Source organism: Hemitrygon akajei, unplaced genomic scaffold (genome assembly GCF_048418815.1).
Source record: "Hemitrygon akajei unplaced genomic scaffold, sHemAka1.3 Scf000059, whole genome shotgun sequence".
NCBI classification, from domain to species: Eukaryota; Metazoa; Chordata; class Chondrichthyes; order Myliobatiformes; family Dasyatidae; genus Hemitrygon; species Hemitrygon akajei.
Window position 1 is genome coordinate 1,633,294 of NW_027331945.1, and position 27,496 is coordinate 1,660,789.

General features: G+C 44.9%; 2 non-coding genes across 2 annotated transcripts; one reads left to right on the top strand and one right to left on the bottom strand.

Annotated features, from left to right (window-relative positions):
* Window positions 1-314: 314 nt before the first annotated feature.
* Window positions 315-430, bottom strand: trnal-uaa (transfer RNA leucine (anticodon UAA)). Its single transcript has 2 exons — window positions 393-430; window positions 315-360 (listed from the first exon to the last, which is right to left on the bottom strand). It is a non-coding gene; the product is annotated as a tRNA-Leu (tRNA).
* A 6,030-nt stretch (window positions 431-6,460) lies between these two features.
* trnac-gca (transfer RNA cysteine (anticodon GCA)) lies at window positions 6,461-6,532 on the top strand. The gene has a single exon. It is a non-coding gene; the product is annotated as a tRNA-Cys (tRNA).
* The last annotated feature ends 20,964 nt before the right edge of the window (window positions 6,533-27,496 follow it).

Below are 27,496 nucleotides of genomic sequence, written 5' to 3' on the forward strand. Positions count from 1 at the left end.
CTATTATAATTCCATGCATGATCTATTTTCCCGATCCGGGAAAGCATTCCCATAGCCCTTCCCACCGGTATCCTCCGCCATTAAATGTTTTCAAATTGTTCTCCCATCTTCCTCATCTCCACAACCTTTTCCAGTACGTGCTGGTTCAAGTCAGTTATATTTTCTGAAATATCAGGGATGTAGGTACAACATTCGTTCCCTATCATATTATCTTAATTGCTTCTTTCTCATACTCCCAAACAGTCCACGCTTTGGTCGCTCAGTAAAATTACAGTGATTGCATTATAAAAACAGCAAGTGAAAAACAGAGTATTTGTCAGGAGTGGGGCTCGAACCCACGCCTCCAGGTGGAGACCAGAACACTCGCGTTTACTAGGAAGCGACTTGCTCGCATTAAGTCAGGCGCATTAGACCACTCGGCCACCCTGACAGCCCCTGCAGTACTCTCTCCACATGCCAGATAAACAGCTGTATTTCGGAATATTCTGACTGACTGTTTTGTTGAGCGGGTATACATACAAACACACTCTATATCCTGGGATTTTAAATGAATATGGACGGGATGCATTTTCTCAGGTTGCCGAGCATGTGCGGAATCAGAGCGTACAGCATCACAGCACTGTAATTGTGCTGCACTCCGTTCAGGCCATCCTCCAGAGAAAGGATGACGCGGATTCGGAGAGTGTGCAGAAGAGCATCACCAAGATGCTACCTGAATTAGACGGTTTGTGCAATAACGAGATTTTAGTCAAACTTGTTCTTTTTCTCTGGAGCATCGGAGATGACGGGGGATCTGACAGACGTTTCTTAGATTTTCAGGCATAGATATTGGTAGAGCAGCAGAAATTATCTCCGCTCCAGGGTTTACATGTCTTTAAACGATCCCCTCTTAGGGCATACATTTCAACTAAGAGGGGATCGTTTTAAACAAGATGTGCCAACACCCTATCACTCTATGTCGGCAAGACCAAGGACTGATTGTTGTCCTCAGCAGAGGGAACACCAAAGGTTTTTGAGCCAGTTCTCCTTGGAGGATCAGAGGCGGGGCGCGTCAGTAACTTTAAATTGTTGGTATGACTATTTCCTCTGCTTTCTTAGGAGACTGCGGTGATTCAGCATGACATCAAAAACCTTAATGTGCTTCTATAGTTGTGTCGTAGAGAGTATATTGTCTGTCTGCATCAAGACACGGTACGGAAATACCGTACCTTTGAAGGAAAATCTTTAAAAAGTTAATGAATTCGGCACAGTCCATCAAGGGAAATCACTCGCAAACATTAAGCAGATCCACATAAAACGATGTGATCGGAAAACAGCATCCACCGTCAGAGGTCGTCACCATCCTACCATGCTCTTTTTGCGCTGCTGCCATCGGGTAGATGGTACAGGAGCCTCAGGACTCGCACCACCACGTTCAAGAACAGTTACTACCCATCAGCAATCAGACCTTTGATCAACAGGTGATAATGTACGCTCACATGCCCATCCATTAAATAATCTGACAACCAATGATTTGACTTCAGAAACTTTTATATATTGAATAGCTGAGTATGCCAGGAAGAGCTCAGCAGACCAGGCAGCATCTGTGGAAAAGCGTAAGCAGTCGACGTTTCGGGTCGAGATCCTTCACCGTGTATTTTTTTTCCTGAATAAATTAATCACCCAGAATTCGGTGTACGGTGACCTGTTGCAATACGATGAACAGTGTCAAAAACATAATCTTATCCTCCAACAGTTTTTCTAATCTACCTCAACAACCCATGGTTTGTTTACAGAAACAACATCGCCTCGATTGAACGCTTAAAGACAAATTTTGTCAGGAGTAGGATTCGAACCGACGACCCCAGACGTCGGAAGACTTTCATTCCTTGAGTCTGGCGCCTTAGATCACTCGGCCATCCTGACAACTATTGATGTGTGTTTGAGAACGGAATAAATGCCTGATTTGTAAGAAACGTCATATCCAATCAACCACATATATCATCCTGTCAATCGGAAATGAAAGCGAGAGTGTTACAGTTTGTTCAGGTTAGGCAACTTCTGTGTAAAGTAAAGCTGTAAAATATTACAATTCGAAGACTCGTGAGACGCGTCTCGGCAAGAATTTGGGAAGGACGTTTGTTGAGATGGATGAGAACGCTTGGAAGACTCATCGCTTTCGCATTTAGGGAAGCGGAGAAATAAACGTTTATAGACAGGACTGAATCTAAAAACTGTGTGGGAATTGATCGCAACAATGTCAACAGAAACTGAACGCAGGAGGTTCAATTATACCCGGCAACGCTGCTTTACAGATGGATGTTGGAAAGTAGACTATAGGGCCCAATAATCTGATGAATTTGGAATAAAGCGAAGGTTCAATGACAGTCAGAATGTTTTGCAGGCTTGTAGGTCAATGTTTAATCTGAGAATGGAGACGAAAACAGGGTCTTTTGGACGTTAGAGCAGCGGCCTTTCTGAGAGATGAGACGCTTAACAGAACGTAATTCGCTCAGGTTCTCAGATCCAGTGTTAAAGGCACAGAACACATTAAAGTAAGACAGGGACAAGCGGGCGGTCACCGCCTAAGTTGAAGGCTCTTCGCGGGATGTGGGAGGCGGGGAGAGCTCCAGAGTTCCTGATGACGACACCTGAGAGAAGTGCACACAGCTGCATCTTGACAAACCACCCTATGGCGTGATGGACTAGGACAAACAGAGTGGTGGATACACCCACGGTGAAGGACATAGGGAACTGTGGGACAGTCAGGAAGAGGAAAGGATTTAAAGAGGCAGTGCAGACTATCCCTATGGCCATCACCATCAGAAACATCTGGATGCGGTTTGTGGTTGGATGACCTTGTAGGGAAAAGCCACAGCGGTCGGACCTCTGGCACTGAGTCTGGTTTTCTGACTCAAAAGGATAGGGGAAGACAGATTCCTGGATGGTATGTTACCTCCCGGGTGCCGGGGTCCGGGACAACTTTGATCAAATCTTGAACATTTTTCAGCAGGAGCGTGAGCAGGCAGCGGTTGTGGTCCGTTTAGGTACCAATGACATCGGAGTGACGACTTTATGCAATGGAGATTCAGAGAGTTAGGTGCTGAGGGGGAGGGCAGGATCTTCGGGGTTGTGACAACGACACATGCCGCGTCCTAATGAGGCGAGTAATGGAAAGATGATACAGATTAACACGTGGCTAAGGGTTTGGTATAGGAGACAGGCCATACGATTTTTCGAGTACTGATCTCTTTTCCAGGGAAGCTGAGACCTGTGGATAAAGACGGTTTGTGTGTGAACTGGAAGTGTAGTAATATCTTGTCGGAAAGTTAGCTAGAGCTGCATGATGAAGCCTAAACTACATTTACAGGGGAATTGGAACCAGGGTGCCAGAACAGCTGGTGCGGAAATTGTGCAGACATGTTGATAAGATCTCACACAACGTCAGGAATGCAATCATTGAGCAAGGTCCAACTGGTGGCCTGAGGTGCGTATATTTCAGTGGTAGAAGTGTCTGAGAATAAGCCGGTGAACTCACTGCTTGGATCAAAACCTGGAATCATGGTATCTTAGCCGATAATGAGACTGGGTTGCAGGAGAGTCTGGTCTGGCAGTTCAGTATTTCGGAGTTCCTTTGCTTCAGAAGTGACAGAGCGGGATGGACTAAAGGAGGAGAGTAGAGTTAATGGTCAGGGAAAATTCTCGGCTGTCTTCCATCAGTGCAGATGTAGAATTCGGCTAATCCAGGTCCCTCTCCTCCGCGGGGTCGTTTAACGCGCTCAAAGGCCCGGACAGACGCGCAATGGGTGAAACCGTAAACAAGGAAAGGTATGATCACGTTAATGGGGATAGATTACTGCCCACCCAATGGTCAACAGTATTTAGACGGCCAACTTTGTGGAGATATCGCTGTGTATTGCAGGAGCATTACGGTTGTGAGAGTAGTGTTTTTAACATTCCGCACGTTGAATGTTAATTCCACACTTGTAAAGGACAAGATGGGTAGGTGATCGTTCAGGGTATTTTTTTTTGTTCTTTTGTGCGTTGATGAACCAACGAGAGCGTGCTCGATACTTGATCTGCTATCGTGAAGTAAATGAAACAGGACAAGCGATAGAAGCTTGATTTAACGAACACTTTGTAACTCGTGATCACAATGCCATTGGTTTCATTGTAAATATGGTAAAAAGATCGTTCTAGTCCGTGCGTTGAGATTTTCCATTGGGGAAGGTCAATTTGGACAGTATTGAAACACATTTATCTGTTGCCGATTGAGGCAGGATGTTTTCTGGGGCATGGGACGTGTTGGGAAATGAAAATTGGAGCGTAGAAAGCTCGTATGGGCCTGTCAGAAATAAAGATAGAGACAACAAGAGTGAATAACCTTGGTTTTCAAGAGTAACGATGTTTTGGCACCTCGGTCCCGATGCCGCAGGAGACGGACGAGGTCCCTCACTATGATTTGGCTGCTGTTTTCACTAAAGACACATAGACCTCTGGGGGAGACTGTATGGTGTAGAGGACACTAAATGAGCCTAACTCGGCCGGATTGTTATGTCTTCAAGTCATTCCAACAGATTTTTGAGGCCAAATTTTCCCTTGACGGAACCATGCTGTCTCTGGTCTACTTTATCATGTGTTTGAGACTTCATCCTTAATGATTGACTCCAACATCTTCTCATCCGCTGTGGTCAGACTGAGCGGCTTAGATTTTTCCTGTCTTCTGACTCTCCATGCTTGAAGTGTGAAGTGATATTTGCAATTTTCCACTCTTCCGAAAAAATTCTAGAACCGAGTGGTTGTTGCAAGATCATCACTAATAACCCACCATGTCTTCAGCCAACGCTTTTTAAACTCTGGGGTGTACAGCATCTGGTCCCTCCTGTCTACCTTCAGACACTTGAGTTAGTCACTTACCTTCTCTCCGGTCATGGTAACTTCACACACTTCATACCCCTGACACCTGTAACTTCCATCACGCGGCTGGTGTTTTCCAGACTGAAGACTGATGCAAAATACTATTTAGTTCGTCTGGTATTTCAAGGTCCCACAGTGCTACATCTCCAGCAGTGCTGTCAACGATCCGATGTTCAATCTCGCTACTTTTCTTACTTTATGTATCAGAGGAAAATTTTGGTAACTTTGCTAATATTATTAGTCAGCTTACTTTCGTACTCTATCTTTACCTTCATAATGCCTTTCCAGTACTCCAACTTCCAACTAATATTGCTCAATTGTACTTTTTATTACTCAATTGCTCTTTTGCTTTTTAGGTTGGTTTTGAAATCTCGTATTAAGACTTTAAGATATAAGAAAGAAGTAGGCCATATGGCCTATTCAGTCTGCTTCGCCAGTCAATCATGGACTGATCCCAAACATCCATCATTCTCACGACGCTGTCTGTTCACCCCATAACCTTTGAGGCCTTGCCTAATCAACAACTCATCTATCCCTGACATAAATACACCGAGTGGCCTGGCCTCCACAGCCACTAATTCCACAGATTTACCACCCTCTGACGAAACAAATTTCTTCTCATCTCAGTTCTAAATGGACGTCCTTCAATCCTGAAGTTGTGCCCTCTTGTCCTAGAATCCCCTACAATGGGAAATAACTTCGCCATATCTGATCTGTTTAGACATTTTAAAATTCGGAATGTTGATATGATATCCGGCTCATTCTCCTGAACTCCATGGAATACAACCCCAGAGCTGCCAAATGTTCCTCATACGGTAACCCTTTCATTTCTCGAATCATTGAGGTGAATCTTCACTGAACCATCTCCAATAGCAGTATACCTTTTCTAAAATAAGAGCCTCAAATTGCACACAATATTCTAATGTGTTCTCACGAGTGCCTTATAGTGCCTCAACATCACATCCCTGCTCTTATATACTATACATCGAGAAAGTAATGCCAACAGTGCATTCGACGTCATCAGAAACGTTTCAACTTGGAGGCTAACCTTCAGGGTATCTTGCCCAATAAATCCCAAGTCCCAATGATCTCTGTATTTTGAATTCTCTCTCCATCCAAATAATTGTATGCACGTTTATTTTTTCCTACAAAATGCATGACCATATAATTTCCAACATTGTATTTCATTTTCCACTTCTTTGCCTATTCCCCTAAATGATCTAAGTCGCTCTGCAAGCTTTCTGTTTCCTCGACACTTCCCGCTCCTCACTTATGCTGCACCGGTGAAACACCACTGGTAACCGGCACCCAGACCAGTCGCGCAGGAGTTTCCTTTCAGAAAACTATACAGGCTTTGTCCTATCTTGTCATGTGCCTGCCGGTACTCCGTAATCTCATCCCTAACATCGATTCCGACAACTTCCCAACCACTGATAACTGGCTAACAGGCCTTCTTAAATTGTGAAATAACGTTTGCAATTTTTCTGTCATCCGGTACGCCAGAATCTATGGATTCTTGAAAGATTATTGTTAATGCCTCCACAATCTGTAGCATTAAAAATGTGGGGGTATAGCTCAGTGGTAGAGCATTTGACTGCAGATCAAGTGGTCCCTGGTTCAAATCCAGGTGCCCCCTTCAAAAATAAAAAAAGTGACCACAGCGATGATATAGAATGTAACATCATTTATTGAAGTTTAATTGCGCTAAGTGTGAGGTGCTAAATTTTGCTTGGACTGATCAAAATAGGCCACACATGGTAAATGGTAGGACACTGAGGAATGCAGTAGAACAAAGTGATCTAGGAATAATGATGCATAGTTCCCTGACGGTGGAATCTCATGTGGATAGGTTGGTGAAGAAAGCTTTTGGTATGCTGGCCTTTATAAATTAGAGAATTGAGCATATTGAGAATTAGGATGTAATGCTAAAATTGTACAAGACATTGGTGAGGCCAAATTTGGAGTATTGTGTACAGTTCTGGTCACCGAATTATAGGAAAGATGTCAACAAAATAGAGAGACTACAGAGGGGATTTACTAGAATGTTACCTGTGTTTCAGCGCCTATGTTACCGAGAAACGTTGAACAAGTTAGGTCTTTATTTGTGGAGCGCAGAAGGCTGAGGGAGGCCTTGATAGAGGTATTTAAAATTATGAGGGGGATAGATAGAGTTGACGAGGATGGGCTTTTTCCATTGAGATTAGGGGAGATTCAACCAAGAGGACATGAGTTGAGAGTTAAGGGCAAAAGTTTAGGGGTAACACGAGGGGGATCTTCTTCACTCAAAGAGTGGCAACTGTGTAGATCGTGCTTCCAGTAGAAGTGGTAGAGGCAGATTCGATATTGTCCTTTTAAAAAAAATGGATAGGTATATGGACAGGAAAGGAATGGAAGGTTATTGGCTGAGTGCAGTTCGGTGGGACGAGGTGAGAGTAACCGTTCGGCACCGATTAGAAGGGCCCGGATGGCCTGTTTCAGTGCTTTAATTGTTATATGATTATATGGTTAATCTCTCCCGCTACATTCGTCAGAACCCGAGGGTGCATTCCATCAGGTCCAGGAGCAGGTAGCTTCCTGAGCACCTTCTCAGTCGTAATCTTTCCTGCACAAACTTCACTTCCCTGGCGCTCCTGAATGTCCGGTATACTGCAGACGCCTTCCACTGTGAACACTGATGCAAAATACGCATTCAGTTCCTCTGTCATCTCTGCATCTCTCATTGCAATATCTCCCGCGTCATTTTCTATTAATCCTATATCTACCCTCGACTCTCTTTTACCCTTAATGTACTTAAAACAGCTATTAGTATATTCATGGATATTAGTCACCAGCTTCCTCTTGTAATTCATCGTTTCCTTCCAAATGACCTTCTTTGCTTACTTCCGCAGGTTCTTAAAACCTCCCCATTGTTTTATCTTTCCAATAGCTGTGGTTTCTTTTGACGCCCCCTCTTTTGCTTTTACTTCGGTTCTGACTTCACTTGTCAGCCACGGTAGTGTCCTTCCTCCCTTTGAAAACGTATCCTTATTTTTATTTCCTGCAAATGTCCCTTTCCAGTCAACTTCGGCCAGTTTCCCTCCCATGCCATTGTAATTTCCTTTATTCCACTGACATACCGACACATTGGATTTTATTTTTCCCTCTCAAATATCATTATGAACTTGATGATAATGTGATTTCTGTTCCCTCAGGGTCCTTTAACCTTGAGTTCTCTTACCAGCTCCGATCATTGCACAACACCCACACCAGCACAGCCGATCCGATAGTGGGCTGAACAACAAGCTGTTGTAAAAAGCCATCCCTTAAACATTCTGCAAATTCTCTCTCTTGTGGTCCTGTAGTGACGTGCTTTCCCCAATCCGCTTTCATGTTAATATTTCCAATGATTATCATGACATCGACTTTCTGACGCGCATCTTCTATCTCCTACTGTAATTGGTAAACCAACAGGCTGTTTGGAGGCCTGTATATAACTGCCGTTAGGGTCCCTTTACCCTTGCCATTTCTTAACTCAACCCGTGGATACTCTACACCTTCCAATCCTATGTCACCTCTTTCCGATGATTTAATATTATTTCTTATACCAGAGCCACAGCACCCCTTCTGCCTATTAACCTATCTTTCCGATATACCGGATATCCTTGGACGTTCAGCTCCCGATGGCAGTCATCCCTTAGCCGAGTTTCAGAGATAGCCACAACGTCATGTTTGCCAATCTGCAGATGAATTTTCAGATCGTCCATTTTATTCCTAATGCTGCGCGCAATCATCCTACTTAACGTCGACCTGTTCAGGCATATCAGCCTGTTCTAGTTTGCTCACATTTGTCAAGGTCTTTCTTAATAGTGAATACTGAGAGAAAGTATTCATTAAGGACCTTTCATACCTCTCCGAAACCAAGCCCATATTTTATCTGTTATTCCTGATCTGTCCTGTTGTGACACACGTAATCCTTCAGTTCCCAACTGACGTGGAAAACACCTGGGTATTTAATCTCCTTCCTAGCGATATTTTAACCCTGTCTGATCGTAGATTCCTTGCTCTCTAACTGTAGGAATGCGTTGCCCAGCGCATCTGTGCCGCCGGCTCTCCACACTCACCCGGCCAAGCAGTGCCGCTTTCTGAGATCGGTTCTCTGCTGACCAAAACAATCCCGTCAATAAAGGGACAGCGGTTGCACTGAGGAACTCTCCCCTCACCTCTCTCTGTTTCACCTGTCAGTAACGAGGTCTGGTTCGTTGCCACTGGCGAAATGGATTGCCCACTCATGTGAGGACGAGCCCTGGATCGCCCGCCTTGCTTCGTATCAATCACCGCTTTCAGCACGCTCTCCACTAACAAAGTGTTCCCATACCGCTATTCAGTAATCACGGCACTGACCTGTTCACCCAGCCTGGCCTCGGCACCCGGTAACCAACCAGTGACGGATCATAACCCACTCTCACAGTAGCCGCAATGTGGCTCGATTAGGAGACCTTTTCGAGGACTTCCAGCTACCATGGTCCTCCACTGACCCATAACATCGGACCGCGTTGGTAAGGGAAGCAGCCCTGAGAAAACTGTGCCCATGTCGGGAACAGACAGATGTGTCCTGCCCCGGGGTCTTTTGCATTCGTGGTGCAAGAGTGAGATCTGGAATACATTAAAAACATCGGGTCACGCAGGTTGACGCTTGGGGTTTTAAGGGATGTTTGGGTTTCCTCGGGGAACACACTGGGGAAGATGGCGGCCACAGTTCACTTCTGTCTCACCGCCCGGGTGTCAGCGCTGGAGCGGTGCACACACTGGGCAGAACGGGCAGCGGGTGTTCGATGTGATCTGCCTCTGTCTCTATGTAACTACAATAATTCTCCTGTGCTCTGATTATGGGAAAGGTTTACAGTTTTCCGGTGTTCACATTCCCTGGTATCGGTACTGACTGTACACTATCCCGCTGATCGCTGCCCCGCCGTAGTACAACCATTACTCCATCCAGCTGCATGACTCAATAAAGCTGACGCTGTTTGCATTAAACTGGTCTCCGTCTCTTGACAGAAACTCGCTGTATTCGGTACCGGCGATCCTTTGGGAAGGTCTGTCAATCTCTACCGAGCGCATAGAATAGTCTGCTCCCAGAGTTGACAATGCAGAGAATGTCACCAGTGGGATTTCTCTCAAGGGCCCGATGGGCTAAACAAACTCCTGCTATGATGATGTCACCTACCGTGGAAGTATTCTGGTCTGAAGCGATGGCTGAGGTGGGCAGAGTTTAGCTGAATATTAGTCGGTTGACAGACAGGGTCTCCCCCATTCCGGTGCAGAAGGCTTTCTGACACTCCTCCCCCTCCAGTCCCACGCATGCAAATCAACACGGGGTCAATCACCGAACCCCTCTTACACGGGGAACCCGTCTTACCCGTCTTAGACCTAACACCAGGGATGCAGGACGGGGCCAGTGGGTGTGTAGGACTCAGGGTCATTAATAGTCACTGTGGAGAGAGGAGCATTCACTGCGGGACAAGGAGAAGAAGGCTGAGAGTGAGGGCGCTCTGGATGGGGGGCTTTTGAGAGACGTTTGGCGAGCGTCTATGGAGGAAGTGTGGTGAGGTTGTCGGTGGGATGGATGGAGGTGGGTATGACCGTGATGGCGTTCGGAGATACCGATCAGCCAAGGGTCAGGGGGAGAGTGGCGTGGGGTTGACAATGGGTAGTGGAGGGGAGTTGGAGGTGGATATTGCGGAGAGCGGCATGTGGCTGAAAGTGCGGAGATCAGAATCCGAACTAGGCTTAATATCGCAGTCCTATGTCTGGAATTTATTGTTTTCCGGCAAAAGTTCAGAAAAATAATTCCTGAAATGTTTTCGTAAAATAAGTGTTTTAAGGTAAATACGTAGTTCTTAAACAGAGGGTAAATAGTGAGGTACTGTAGAGGGGTTCATTCTCCAGTTAGAAATCTGGTGCTGGAGAGAAATAAACTGTCCCTGAAACTGGGGATGTGGGTCTTCAGACTCTGTCAACTCCTAATTGATGGTGGCAATGAGAAGAGGGTATGTTCAGGATTGAATATCCTTAATGATGGATGTCCTGTTTCTTATCATCAAATTTCGAAGATGGCTTCGATGCCGGAGAGGCTGTTTCCCGTGATGCACTCGGCTGAGATTTCTGCAGCTGTTTTTATTATTTTCTTGTAAGTGATGGAAGTTCGGCCGGGTGATTATTGAAGGTTCAGGGCGGAGTTTTTGTTTTGGGAGTTTCACCGCCCGTTAGCACAGTGAGGAGCGCGGACGTAAGACATAGACTGTGACCCTCAGTACACCGAAATCTCGGCACGGCCTGTTCTTCCAGAGCTCACAGTAGGTCTCAGCAGAGGATGCCACTCGAACCCTCCAAGCAGCCCCGCCATTCTCTGTGACGATGGGTATTCAAACCTGAGCAAAGCTCCTCGTCTGCACAGCTGACTTCGGCAATAAATTCCACAGTTTCATCATACTCTGGCAGAATAAATTCCACAGTTTCATCACACTCTGGCAGAATGAATTCCACAGTTTCATCACACTCTGGCAGAATAAATTCCACAGTTTCATCACACTCTGGCAGAATAAATTCCACAGTTTCATCACACTCTGGCAGAATGAATTCCACAGTTTCATCACACTCTGGCAGAATAAATTCCACAGTTTCATCACACTCTGGCAGAATAAATTCCACAGTTTCATCACACTCTGGCAGAATAAATTCCACAGTTTCATCACACTCTGGCAGAATAAATTCCACAGTTTCATCACACTCTGGCAGAATAAATTCCACAGCTTCATCACACTCTGGCAGAATAAATTCCACAGTTTCATCACACTCTGGCAGAATAAATTCCACAGCTTCATCATACTCTGGCAGAATAAATTCCACAGTTTCACCATACTCTGGCAGAATAAATTCCATAGTTTCACCATACTCTGGCAGAATAAATTCCACAGTTTCATCATACTCTGGCAGAATAAATTCCACAGTTTCATCATACTCTGGCAGAATAAATTCCTTTTCGTCTCCTTCCTTCTATTTTGAGGCTGTGTTCTCCCAAGAAGTGGTCCCACTGACCAGTAATCTGAATCCGTGCGCCCTGCAGAAGTTCCTCAGCCACGTATTTACATGCCAAATTATTCTCTTCTCATCCTCCGTACGGTTCAGGAAGGTTTCCAGAGGTAACAATCGTTGATGTCCTGTTCTGCCTTTTTTCACTTAGCATCCTACAGTCTCTCTTCAGACCTCCTTACTTTGATTATAGGTGTTGACATATATTAAGATATCTGACTGCCTACACTTCCACGTCAATGCCCGAGACCCTACCTGAGTAAACTTGACCTTTGCATCTGGGAGGGAACACACCATCCGGGTGTTTGTAAGCACCCACGGAATCTCGACTCTGCTGCTCCGGTGTTTTAATCTCCTTTCAACACCGCAGTCCTATTCACCACTCTTCCTAAAATTAAATGAGGTAAATGAGTGTTCACGGAGAGAAAGGGTCAAGTAAGGGTGAAAGCTCGGAAACTTGTTCAGTAAAGTCGGAGTGGTGGGAGTTTGGAGGTGACTATGGTGGTGATTGGGGTCACAGGCGTTTGAAAAGACCAATCTGCGGGGGTCCAGGGAAGAGACGGCGTGTGGTTTCCGGTGGAAGGAGGCCTTGGAGCTGACGGTGGTGGTGATCGCTGGTGGTGGGGGGTGTGCGTGTGGCTGACATTGGGTAGGGGGTGTGGTGGGGATTGTGAAGGTGATTATGCGGGTTGGTGTGGTTCGTAGAGATCGGTCGGAGAGGTTCAAGGGAGGGAGTGAAGTGTGGATGACGGTGGGAAGATCAGAATCAGAACCAGGTTTAATATCACCGGCACGTGTTGGACAATCTGTTGTTTTACGACAGCAAGTTAGTAAAATACATAGTTAGGTCTGAATATAAAATAAGTATTTCAATTAAATATTTAGTTCTTACAAAGATGATAAATAGTGAGGTAGTGTATATGGGTTCGTTGTCACTCAGAAGATTGATGTTGGAGGGAAATAAACTGAGCCCGAAACTTGGAATGTTGTGTCTCCAGGCTCCGTTTACTCCTCCTTGACTGTAGTTTCCAAAGTAGAAAATCATTCATGGTGGATGCCGCCTTTCTGATCATCGCGTTTGGCAGATGCCTTCTGTGCTGGAGATGCTGGTGCCCGTTATGGAGTTGGCTGACATTTCTGCAGTTGTTATGTCTTCCCCGAGGAAGTGATGGAAATTCGGCAGTGTGATCATTCAATGTGCAGGGAGGGTTTTTGCGGTTTTGGGAGATTCATTGCTCATCCTGCCCATTAATGCAGTGAGGGACGTGGAGGCGACCGGCAGCTTGTGATTCCCTGTACCCTGACACTGAGTCCCTGCACGGTTCTCCCAAATCTTGCAGTAGATCACAGCAGAGGATACCACTCGAACCCTGAACGCTGCCCTGGATAATCAAACCTGATCAACGCTCCTTGTGTATTCCTGGACCCCACTGACATCAGTTCCCCGTCAGTTAAATATTTAGCTGTCTCCACTTTAACTCTTCCCCATAGACCGTTCCGATTACCACCACAGCCACTACCTCAGGGTTTAGAAGATTCCGCAGATAAGACCATAAGATACAGGAGCAGAACTAAGCCAATTGACCCAGCGTGTCTGTTTCGCCTTTTCATCATGGCTAACTCATGTTCCCTCTCAGCCGCAGTCTCATGTCTTCCCCAGTTTCCCTTCACGTCCTACAATCTATCAAAGTCAGACTTAAATATACTAAATTAGCTGGCCTCCATTGTTGATTATGACAATGTATTTCACAATTTCACCAAGTTCTGGCTAAAACGAAATTCTTCTCCTCTCCATCCCTCTATTCTGCTGCTGTATCCTCCCAAGAAGAGATGTCACTGCCCTATAAATCTGAAACCCTGTCTCCTGCAGCAGTAACTCAGCCACACATTCATCTGCCAAATTATCCTATTCTTATGCTCTCTGCCGTGTGGCACAGGAAGGGCTCAAAAGATGACTACCATGGATGTCCTGTTTTACCGCTTTCATACAAACACATATATAAAACATAGAAACATAGACCTACAGCACAATCCAGACCCGTCGACACACAAAGTGCTGCCGAACATGCTCCTACCTTAGAAATTACTAGGCTTAAACATAGCCATCTATTATTCCTAAGCTCTATGTACCTATTCAAAAGTCTCTTCAAAGACCCTATTATATCCGCCTCCACCACCGTTGTCGGCAGCCCATTCCACGCACTCACACACTCTGAATAGAAAAAAAAACAACTTAACTCTGACATCTCCTCTGTACCTACTCCACGGGACTTTAAATCTTTGTCCTCTTCTGGCAACCTCCAGCCCTGGGGAGAAAAAAAACAAAAGCAAGCCTCTGACTATCCAGACGATCAATGTCTCGAGCAACCCAAATTCATCCAGCAACCTAAAATCTCTCTTCAGTACCTCTTTATCTTTTTAAATCGATGTCATTCGTACTGATAGGTACGAAGACATCCGGCTGCCGACGCTTCCACTTCAGAACTCCATGGACCCGATCTGAGACACCTCTGATCCGGGCACCTGAGAGGCAACAGACCATCCGGGAGTCTCTATCGCGCCTGCAGAATCTCCAATCTGCTCCCCGGACGTTTTAATTTCCTCTCAACCCTGTAGTCCCCTACAACACTCTTCGTGCCTAAGCGGCAGCACTAGATTCAGTGCCAGAAATCCAGTCTCTGCGACCCACGTTCCTCCCTTGTAGGCAGTCATCAACGGTATCCACAGTGTATTATCACAGAGGGGAACGGGCACAGACTTACTCCGCTGTAGCTCCCATTTCCTTTCATTCTACTGACAATATTGTCATTCTACTAACAATAAGTCTGACAATAATTCAGGGAAGCTACAGCTAGTTGCTTTTGATGGTAATGTGGTTATCTGTGAGACCACATCTGACGCACCGAACAAAACACTGCCACCGGAGACATTCTCTCCGCACTATTGTGCTTACATGGACGAGGCATGAAGAATTATGAAGAAAAATAGAAACGCACCTGATAATTAGCTCACGTAATTGCAGAATAGGGAGCAAGAAGACAGCCGAATTATAAATCTTTATGTCATTCATTTCTGACGTTTCATGAGCTTCAACACAGGATTCCACGGGTATCTCACCGCATTCTTTAGTTCCTCCCGGAATTTGCTTTGGGTCAGGACGTAAATGCACGTATTAGAACAGGAACTGAGAATCTGCAGCATTCCGGATGTCGTTTCTGTGATGTAACGGGGATCAGTAACAGAATAAACAAAACTCTTTGAAATCGTTTGATAGATATAAAATATCACTTGTGTTACCCACAGCAATATGAAACTACCGGTAATGCTGAAGAGCAAAACGATGGATTTTCGTCGGTTCTCCATCTCCCGGTCCTTCTCATTCTCTGCACTCTTTTGTCCCCGGAGCCCCCTGCGGGCTCGACTGGCCACTAGAATTCGTCTGACAGTCAAAATGTTGAACAACAAAATCAGAAAGAATGGGACATAAGGTGTACACATGCGGTGAAATATCGCAAATGCAGCCCATGAGAGAGGGATTTTGTAGCTCGGTGTAAGAACACAATACCAGGGAACACCATTATTTATTACCTTATGCTCTGATGCAAAACCCCAGGGGACATTCTACAAACAGGTCAGCACACTCACTGTCCCGATGACCACAGCCGCCGTTCTCTCGGTGCAATATTTTGTTCTCAGCTTCTCACAGCAAATAGCCAGAAATCGATCGACGGTGAAAGCCACAGTCAGCCAAACAGAAGTCGCAGTTCTCGCAAAAGTCAACCCGAAATGGAGTTTACCCACGGGACTGATGATCAGGAATGATTGGGGAAAATAATACCAAGCAGTCCACCTCAGCAGCGGATCGGAAATAACGACCAGGATATCGGTCAGGGCCATTCCCACCAGGTAGCGAGTGACACATTTGGAGAGACCGCACTTTCCCCGATACAGGCTTGCAATCGTCATCAAGTTCGCTGGAACAGAGGCAGAGAAAAGCAAGAACAGAAAATACAGAGCAGAAACTAATTCAGCAGTTTGAGGGGATCCTGCAATATTTCCAGTTCATTATCGCATTTAGTGAAATTGCCAAGAGAGAGCGCATGTCTTCCAGAGACAGAAGAGGATTTTACACTGTAGAATGAAGTCAAAATGATGCCTATACCAATTCCGAAATCTGAAGTGACAGAGGAAAACTAAAGCCCAGTTTTCAACCTCCTCAAAGTCTTTTTTTTACCGCTGCCTTCGCGTCACGTTGGATGAAATTAGTAAATCCGGACGCTGATGGCGGGATTCATAACTGCCATGGTGCCCCTTGTCAGCGGCAGAACAGGCGGCGTGCGGAACAATGGCGAGAAATATTCCAGCCAGAACAGAGTATGTGGAAAAACATTTAAATTGTCTCTTCTCAGAAACACACAGACACACACACAGACACACACACACACACAGACACACACACACACACACACACACACACACACACACACACACACACACACACACACACACACACACACACACACACACACACACACACCGACAGAGATAGGAAAGAGAGAACAAGGTCGGGTGACAACGGTCAAATGACGAAGTTACTGTTGCACAAACTGAAGAAAATCTGCAGAAATGGGACGTCCAAGGCAACACACAGTGAGAACAGGAACATCTCTGCTGAGGATTGTGTGCGTGATTTTGCTGATGTAAGAGAATTTTGTGAGCATGTCAAAGCTGCCTGAGGTCAGACGAAAGATGTGAAGAAATATTTCATGCTGCCAAGTAATGGGCAGTCTGGTTAAATAATTCATCCTCTACCTGTCTGTCTTTTCTACAGTGTGAGAACGTAAGGTTCATACACTTTTACAAATTTCGTCCATAAATTTGGCACTGAATCATCATTTGTGATTATCTTCATGTTTTCTTCAATTTACATTTTACAAAACTATATTAATCAATACACCCATGCACACACCCCAAACATGTTATCCCCAAGTACGTGAGCACCCCATATCCATGTTTTTGTGGGTGTATTTGCGGGTTCAGGCGGATTTGGAGTGATCTTGATAAGTCTGCGGATTTGGCGGTCTCCTCATGGATTTTGAGATGCCTGGGATTTTTGCTGTCAAGGCAGCCATCTCGTGTTTGAAACCATCCTGTGCCTGGATCATCCAATGTGTGGGTTGAGGTGTAGATGCATTTTGTGGTGAGCTCTTATTTAGAGATCGGCGAAGATTTGGGGGTTCACACGGGTTTCCGTGATCTGTGCATATTTAGGTGTGTACCTTTGAGTATGGGAGTACACAGGGGTTTGTGGTGAGAAGCAAATTTCAGTGTGTCTGCCAATCTGTAAACAATTTTGGGGCATTTGTAAGGATTTTTTAATGTCGAGACAGCCATTTTCTGAACTGGTTGAAATGACTCCTGCTCTGAAATAATCCATTATGCATTTGGAAGTATCAGCGTGTTTTAGGTGCGCATTGATTTGGGGATTGCGCAGATTTACAGGGATGTTTTCGGAATTCTGAGATCTCACAGAGTTTTGGTGTCTGCGGATTTGGAGTTGTGACTTGTCTAAATTTTGCATCATTTTCAGATACTTCCATAATAGATTTAGGACGTTACCTACAAATTTGCGAAGCACAATAATTTACGAAGCCATCATGTGCACGACTCGAAATGATTATTTTCTGGGATTATGTAAAACGCATTTGAGGTTCCCAGCGGGTTTGATGCACACGTGGTTTTTCGATGTGCTCTTTTTGAACGATCTGTGCGTATTTGGGGTGCACATGAGTTTGAGATGCGAACTCAATTGGAAGTTGCGCAGACTGAAGGGTTTCTTCTCCGATAAAGGGATGCAACCCGATTGGGGGTTTGTACATCTACACTCCATCCGCCGAACAGGCGGTATCTCCAAGTGGTCACCCATTTTAATTCCACTTCCCATACCCATTGTGATATGTCCATTCATGAGTTCCTCCACTGTCACGATGAGGCCACACTTAGGTGCGAGGAACAACAGCTTATAATCCGTTTGGTTAGCTTCCAACCTGATGGCATGAACATTGCTTTGTCAAACCTGTCCTTCACCATTTTTCACCTCTTTGTCACTCTCACTTAATATCTCCTTGCCCGCCAAAGCCTCCCTAGAGTCCTGCGCCCCTCGCCCCATTTTCTCTCTTTCCTCCATAGCCTTCTGTCTCTTTCAGCAATCAACTTCCTAGCACTTTGGGTCATCCATCCACCTCCAAGTTTCACCTGTTGTCTGGGGTTTCTCTTTCCCCTCACACTATCTTTCAAATCTACTCCTCTGCTTTTTTTTCCCTCCAGTCCTGCTGAAGGGCTTCGGCCCGAAACGTCGACTGTGTTACATTCCATAGATGCTGCCTGGCCTGAGAAGTTTCTCCAGCATTTGGACTAATCCCGCCCACCACCCGACCTCCGTGTTGTTAGGTATTCAGTTATATGGGGCAGTAATGTACATCATACACGACTGCATATACTGGTGCCTTCGATCCAGCAAATCGCACTCAGCCGACTCAAGGAGTTAAGTAAATCTCCAGTTGAATTCCATGGACAGGGGAGGAAGTTAAAATATGGGTGTCTTACGAATGCATTCCTGTGAATGACTGGGACACGCTGTTACATTATCACACCGGTCAGTGTTAAGGCTCCAGGGAAAATAACATTATCATCAGGGTCAAAGATGGTCAAATTCATGTGCACCATCATACTCAGCAGCAGTATGCACGTATCTCGAAAATGCGTGTGAGTCCCAAAATCTGCGCACTTCCCCAAGTAAGGACGCACATTCGATGACCCAGACGAAGAATCATTTCAAACACAAAATGGCTGCCATGTCACTAAAAGCCCCACGCATCCCAAAGGTCGTGAGCATATCACCAAATCCGCCGACACACACAGATCAACTCAAATCCTTATGATCTCCCAGATACACCCACAGAAACGTGGCAACTCCATATTCGCCGACAAGCCCCCAAATATGCTATCCCCAAATACGAGCGCATCCTCATATTCAAGAACAAACCCCAAAATCCGTGTGCATCCATGTGCACCCCGAGACCCTGTACAACGCGTTTTCGCTGACACGCCTAATTTCTGCTCAATACCCAATGCAGCGCGCACCCTAAACCCGCTGACACCCCCACATGCCCATGAGATTTTTCCGAGCAAGATACATTCGAAACAGTTGAGAAATTGGCAGCCTCGACGTTAACAATCCGCACTCAACACATTCGGGTGCAAATCCTGATCCGCCAACACACCCAAATCTATGTGTATCCCCAAATACGTGTGCACGGCCATGTCTGAGACTAAATTTCGAGTGATGTCTAAGTTCTTCCTGAGATGTCACTGGCGGTTCTCTTCTCGCATTCCCTTCAAACTTGCAGCAATTTCTAAAAGCACAGCGCAATACCTTTAAATGCAAATTTAAAGTATGTTACATATTGATAAAGAATTAGACCAATAGTCTGTAAGGTTGCCCAGTGCTCCGGATTATCGGAGCTTACTTTAGCAGATGCTTTGCATTGCTAAAACAAAACTGCCCACCATGAATCCACAAAACCTGTGCACATCACCAAATCAGTGCGCATTCGAAACACGCCGAGCCGACACACCACATATATGATAAATTATTCCAAGGCAGAATTCATGTCCAACATTTCAGAAAATGGCTGTTTCGGCATTTAAAATTCGCACGCACCCCAAAATACGATCACAACAGTCGATCGGTCGACAAATAACTCCCGGAATATACGAACATCATAACATCTAATTACGCCCCCGTAATTGACTACAAAACCCAAAATTTGCGCGTATCCCCAAATCCTTGTGCATATTTGCCGCCAACCCCTAAATCTACGAACACCCGAAATCAGTGCTCACCACCATATTTGAAGATTCAACTTTAAATCCGTGCGCATTCTCAAATCCAAGTTCACATCATAACAGTGTGCACCACTTATTCTCAGACACTGCCCAATATCTGCGCGGCCCAATTCAGTGCGCACCCCAAAACCGCTAACATCCTGACTTGCAGTTTAGAATCCTTTCAAGAATTCAGAAAATGGATGCCTTAACATGAAAACGCGCACACAGCCCAAATTCCACGTGCAACTTCTGATCCGCCAACACGCCCAAATCTTTATCTCACCCCATATCCGTGTTTACATGTACACAATCCCGAATCCATATACACCTGAAATATGTGCACCACCACTAGGTGCGCACCCTAAAATTCATGCGAATATCATACCCGCGGAGAAACCCACTTGTACTTTAGATTATCCCAGAGGAAGTATCATTTAACATACTTTGTGTCAAATTTCAAATTACATTCATTATTCACGTGATCTAAATGAGACAACTTTGAGATTTTGCACACATCCAAACTGCAGACATCCCAAATACGTGAGAAATCCATGTGCATCTCCAAATGCAAATACATCCCCACAACTTCAAAACCGTGTACACACACACGCTAATTAAATTATCTCAAAATAATAATTTCAGACATACACAAGATGACAAAATCTGTGTACAACGAGCCCCACAAATGAATTTGGGGGTTTCAGCGTGTTTGGGCTGTGCATGGATTTGGTGATGCGCACCAATTTGACGAAGCACATGGATTTGGTGATGTTCGCTGATTTGGGTTGCCTTTTCAATCATGAGTTTGACGGATCAAAATTTGCGTGCGGATTATTAACGTCGAGGCTGCCATTTTCTCAATTGCTTTTATTGATTGTTACTCAGGGAAAATCTGATGTACAAGTGGCGGAGTCCGTGGGTTTCGGGTTCGCACTGAATTGGCGATTGGGCAATTTTATTTTTTGTCGTCGAATTTTTTGGGTTCTACACGGTCTTGTGGTTCATATGGATCTGGGGTTGTGCATGGAATTAGGAGCGTTCTCTAATAAAGGATTGCAAACTGATTTAGGGGAGTGTTCCGATATAAGGGTGCGCACCTTTTTAGGGATAGCAAATTTACGGTAGTTAGCGAATATGTGAGTCTCCACGTTTTTGTGAGCGCATATCGATTTGTTGACTTACGTAGGGACTCTGGGATACGTGGTGGTTTTTACTGTTAAGACAGCCGTTTTGTGTTTGCAATGATTATCCGTCTGGGTCATCTAATATGATTATCCGTCTGTGTGCTCTCGTATTTGAGGATGTGCGCAGATTTGGGGGTGAGGACGGATTTTAGTGATCAGTGTCCAGTTCGGGGTGTAGTCTTGAATATGGGGCTACACACGGATTTGGGTTGACATGCAGATTTGGGTGTGTCGCCGATCTGCAAAAGGATTTTGGCGCACATATGGCTTTCTAACCTCGAGACATTTTCTGAATTGATTGAAATGTTGCCTGTCTGGGATAATCCATTATGAATCTCGGGTGTCAGCGGGATTGGGATGCGCACCGATTTTGGGTTTGCGCAGATTTAGGGCTGTTTCGGCAAATATGGGTGGCAAATGATTTGCGATGCGAAAAGATTAACTGAAAACAGCCGATTTGGGGGTACATACAGATTTGGTCTCTTTAGGAGAGTTTCGGCGAGGACGTGTGCACAGTGATGGGTGGATTTGGAACCACATACGTATTCGATGGTGCTTTCTGATTGGGAGGTTGCACAATCTTAGGAATGTATCAACCAATATGGGTGCACAGGACGTCAGTATGGATTTGGGGTGCACACGGGTGCCTGACGATTGGGGATGAGATCAGGTTTAAGTGTGTGTCGGCGCATATAGGTGCACATGAATTTGTTGGTGTCGGTCGATTTAGGGTTGTGGTAAATCTCAAAGTCATTTCATTTATAGTGTCTTCAATAATAGCTGCACTATGTTCTCGCGATTTCTTTAAGGTGAATGCTGTCACTCTAAAGTGACTCTTCCTTTGGGAAAATCAAATGTGTATACGTGGGTGTCAGCAGGTTTGGTGGTGTACACGATCTTAGATGCTCCCGGATTTGGGGGTGTCTTTGGATTTAGGGTCCTGACAAATCTCGCGGTTGTTTCATTGATAGGTTCTTTATTAATAAATACACTTTCATTTTTCTACTCTGCTCTTGCTGTGACTTTTAAGTTGGAGGTTGTTACTTTGTGAACTATTTGAAATTATTTCTCCTCTCTGATGACCTAATCTGAAAGTGGGAGGTGTTGACGAGTTTCGGAGTGGATTTTTAGATGTCGCAGGAATTGGGTATAATGGCAAAATTCAAATTGTTTCTTTTACAGATACTCGGATACACATTGGACTTTAACGTTGAGTTTTGTTCTTGCTGCTTTTAATGTGAATTAAGCTCTCTTGTGAAATGTTTGTAATGATTTTTGATCTAGGATAAATAATTGTACATGTAGGGGCGGACTCGGATTTGGGGGTTCTCAGAGATTTTAACAAGTGCGCGGCGAGTTTGTGTACACACGGATTTGGGTGGCGGTGGATTGGGGAGCGTGACGAATTACAAGGTTGTTTCACTTATAGATACTTTAATAATAGAACTTGGAACTTTGTTCTAGAGTTTTGAACGTGCAATTGTTTTGTGAACTGTTTGACCTGACTCGTGATTTCAGATAATCCAGCGTGCATGTCGGTTTGTGGTCAGGACTGGGGTGCATATGGATTTAGGGTGAGCTCTTATTTGGTCATGCACACAGATTTATGGTTGAATACGGATTTAGGAATGTGCGCAGATTTAGGCGTCTGTTGTCTAAAATGGAGCTGCACAGGTTACACCCAGATTTGTGCGTGTCAAACGATCTGGAGTTACAGATGCATTTCGGGATGAGTGCCGATTTTAATGTCGAAACAGTCATTTTCTGCTCGATTTGAAATGATTCCTGCTCTGAGATAATCTGTTATGCATGTTGGGGAGTCAGCGTGTATGGAGTGAGCACTGATTTTTGGGATTACGCAGATTTAGGGCGGTGTCGGCAAATATGCTCTCACACGCCAGTCTGGGGATGCGAACAGATTTAGTGATGTGTACGACAATATAGAGGTGCGCACTTATTTGTAACGCTTATTGATCTAGGAGCATGCAGGCCAGTATGTGGATGTTTACAGATTTCAGCAAATATGTCATCACACACTAATCTGAGGATGCGAACAGATTTAGTGATTCGGAATTATTAAATATCTGAAGGTTGTTCCATTCATAGATAATGTCAGAATCAATGCACCTTGAACTTTCAGCATTATTCTTGTAATTTTATGCTGGAGGCAGGCATTTTGTGAACTGTTCGAAATGATTCTTGCCCTGTGATACTGTACGGTGCATGTACGGGTGTCAGCGGGTTTGTGATGCCCATTGAATTGAAGATTACACAGAGTTAAGGCAAAATCGTCAAATATGTAGTGTACACAGTTTTGGCACTGCTCCTGGATTTAGGCATGCGGCAGATTTAGGGGTGTGCTCTGGAATATGGGGTGTACACGGATTAGTAGATGAGCACAGATTCGGGTATCTCGGCGGATTTAGGATAGCACAGCATTTTTGTGTGCGTGCGCATTTGCGGTGTATTTGGGATTGTGACGAATATCACGGTTCTGTCACTTGTACATTGGTGTATCTACAGATTTGGAGGTATGACGAATTTCGAGGCTGTTGCCTTGTGGCAGTAACCTTGTGCGCTCTCTGAAATGATCCTTGCTCATGGATAATCCAATCTGCATTGGAATGTGTCAGAGAGTTTGGGGAGAACGAATTTGTGGTTGCATGTGGATTTGGGGGAGCACACGAATTGAACTGTCTGTGGATTTTTGTTTCCAACTCATGTGGGGGTTGCTTACGGATGTGTTGCTGCGCACAGACTTGGGGAAGGAACTTGTGTTTTGTGCACATTGATTAAGGGATGCACAAAGAGTTAGGGATTTGTCCGCCAACGTGGGTAGCACCATAATTTGGAGAAGCACTAAGATTTAAGGATAGGTATGCCAAATAAATTTGCACATATTTCATGTTTTTTTAAGTGTTTCTAAGTGTTTTGGTGCACTTAGATCGGGGATGTGCACAGATTTGTGCGCCGCGGCTGGTTTAGGGGTGCACACGAATTTCGTGATGTCGGTCTATCCTATGAGCTTAAATAGGAATTATGGAACTGTATTCTCAGATCCCTCTGCTCTCCCTCATTCCTCAATTCCCTAACAATTATTGTATAAGTCTACCCAGGTAGCTCCGGCCAAAATGCAATGGTTCTTGATCCCATCTGGATGGAATGTCACATTAGATTCCAACTGCAAAATGTTCGGTCCGTTTTTCCAGATGCTTCACTGACGCTGAAAGTTTTCATTAACTACTTCGCAGCCCACTCACGCTCTGAACCCAGGTGTCATCTGCAAATCAGATTTCTCATATTACAATTGACTTATATAACCTGTTCCTTAGAATGTTTCTCAATAATTTTGGGGGCGCACACAGATTTGGTATTGTCGGTGTATTTGAGGTGCATACTAATTTGATTTACGGACAGTGTGCAGATTTGGGTGTGTACGCATATTTTGTCATTTTGTGAAATGGTTTTGGGATAATCTAGTTTTCAAGTAGGTGCGTCCACGGGTGTCAATTTGTACATAGACATAAGGGTACACACGGATTTGGAGGTGCGCTCGGATCTCAGTGTTCTCACAAATTTGGTGTGTCTGCGGATTTGTAGGTATGGCGAAGCTCAAAGTTGTTCCATTTATAGATAGAACAACAAAAATGTAATTTGAACTTCGACACCTATCCTTGTGTTTCTTGTTTTCTTCTTTTTTGGCAGCCATTATGTCACAATTTGAAATGATTCTTAGTCTGAGATAATCGAAAATGCATTTGGGTTTCTCAGCAGCTTCATACAGACACACACACACACACACACACAAGTACACACACACACACACACACACACACACACACACACACACACACACACACACACACACACACACGGGGTTTGGGGGGCGCTCTTACTTGAGGATGTGCGTATATTTTGGATTACACACGGATTTGGGAATGCGTACAGATTTAGGTGTATGTTGTCGAGTATGGGGATGCACGTGGATTTCGGGTTACTCACAAATTTGGTTGTGTCAGCGGTTTTGAAGTTGATCACGAATTTTTGGCTGCGTGCGGTGTTTAAAGTCCAGGCAGCCATGTTCTGAACTGTTTGAAATTATTCCTGCTCTGGGAATATCTGATGTGAATGGGAGAGGAATCAGCGGGTTTGGGGTGCATACTGAATTGGACATTGAGCATATTTAAGGTTACCTTCTCGAATATGTGGATGCAATTCTATCTGGCAGTTGAGCAGATTTGGGGGTGTGTTCTCCTGTAATGGACGCACACGGAAATGGTGCTGTGCGTAGATTTACGCTGTGTTGTCGAATATGGGGGAGCACACGGATTTGGGATTAACTGTTTAAAATGTTTCTTAATCTGAGATAATCTAATGTGCATATGCGGTTGTCAGCGGGTTGAGTGCACATGGAATTTGGGGCTGCGCTCTTATTTAGTGACGTGAGCAGATTTGCAGGTGCACACGGATTTGGTGATGTGGCTGGATTCAGTGCTGCATCGTCTAATACAGAGATGTACACTGATTTGACGATGTGTACAGATTCAGCAGTGTGTTGTCGAATACAGGGGTGCACACTTATTTGGGGATGTGCATATATTTAGGGGTGTATAAGCCAATACCGGGATGTTTACCGATCACGGGCTTCTCAGAGATTTGTAACTTTTGTCGATTTATAGTTGCGACGCATCTTAAGGTTGTTGTATTTAAAGATACTTCTAAAATAAATGCACTTTGAACTTTCAACAGTAATCTTGTTATTCTATGCTGCAACCTGCTATTTTGTGAACCGTTTGAAATAACTCTTGCTCCACATATGGCCCACCTGGATTTGGAGTTGCTCAGGCATTCCGAGCAGAGTCCGATTTTTAATGTTGAGGCCCATTTCCTTCCCCAGTTATATTCCGGCTGGATTTAGTCCTAAAACTGCTGGAGAAAGTGCGGAAAGGACAGATGCTGCTTTCTCCCGGCAGGCATTAGTTTTTAGGGCCAAGTGCTCCGGTCACGGTTTGTCACCCTGCAACCTGATCCTTCAATCTCTTTGAATTATGAAGGACATCAAGGGATGTCTCCCTCCAGCAGACTTCATCATGGTCTTCATGACTCCAGTATTTCTACTATTTTTTAAAATGTTTCCTAATTGAACACGCGATTTTCTATGTTTTATCGCCGAGCAGCAGTGAACTATCTGATTGGCCTTGCAGAATTCTCTTTGGGAACGTAGGCTGCCAATGTGTGAACTGGTTGAAATGGTCTTTGTTTTGAGATAATCTAACGTGCATGTAGGGATGTCAGTGGGTTTGTGGCTCACACTGCTTTGGGGACTGTGCAGACAGAGCTGTCTTTACGAATATGGGGTTCACAAGGTTTTGGGAATGCACTTGAATCCGGGGATGTGGCAGATTTTGGGATTTGTTCTCGAATTTAGGGTCCACACGTGTTATTCAATGTGCACATATTTAGGCGTGCCTTGTCGAATATTGGTGTGCACACGTACTTATTGTTAAACTGAGAGTTGCGACTCTCGGCCGATCTACAGTTCAAATCGTATTTTGGGGTACTTGGGAATTTTAATGTCGAAACAGCCATTTGCTGAACGGTTTGAAATGATTCTTGCTCTGGGAAAATGTGATGTGGTGTGTCAGCGTGTTTGGAGAGCTCACTGATTTTCTGACATGCGCAGATTCCGGGGTGTGTTTTCAAAGATGGCCGTGCACATGTATTTGGAATACATATAGATTTGGCTGTTTTTGGCGGATCATGGTTTGCGCACGAATATTTGCCTGCGTGCAGATTATTGATGACGAGGATGCCATTTTCTCAACTGCTTGAAGAGATTCTTTCTCTGGGAAAATCTGATGTGCATGTGGGAGTTTCAGCAGCTTTGGGGTGCGCACTGAATGGGGATTACGCATATTTAGTTTATGTCGGCGAAAACGGGAGAGCACACGTTCTTGGGGAAGACATGAATCCGGGGGTGCGCACGAATTTAGGTGAGTTCTCGAAAATTGGTTTGCACACGTGCGCTGATTTAGGGGTGTGAGCTCCAATATGGGGATGCCGATCTTTTGTGTTTGGAGTGAATCTTCGTCTGTATAATTTAATGTGCATATGGGAAAATGCGCAGATCTGGGGGTGCACGTGAATTTTAGTGATGTCCGCATTTTAAGGGGGTATTTTAAATATGGGGGTGCACACGAAATTGGGTGACAACCAGATCTGGGTGTGTAGGCCGATCTGCAAACGGATTTTATTGCCGTGACAGCCATTTTCTGCTCTGAACCAGATCTTTGTAACAGCTGGCTCACTACGTTACGTATTAATCCAGGTTCGAAGTACGTCTGTCTGAAGTGTTACACACCTTTTGTGACATAAACTGACCTCGGCCTCGGAGCCACCGGGATAATTAACTGGGTCCAGTCTAGCCTTCAGTTTGGCGTTCCTTGACCTCGTCTCTG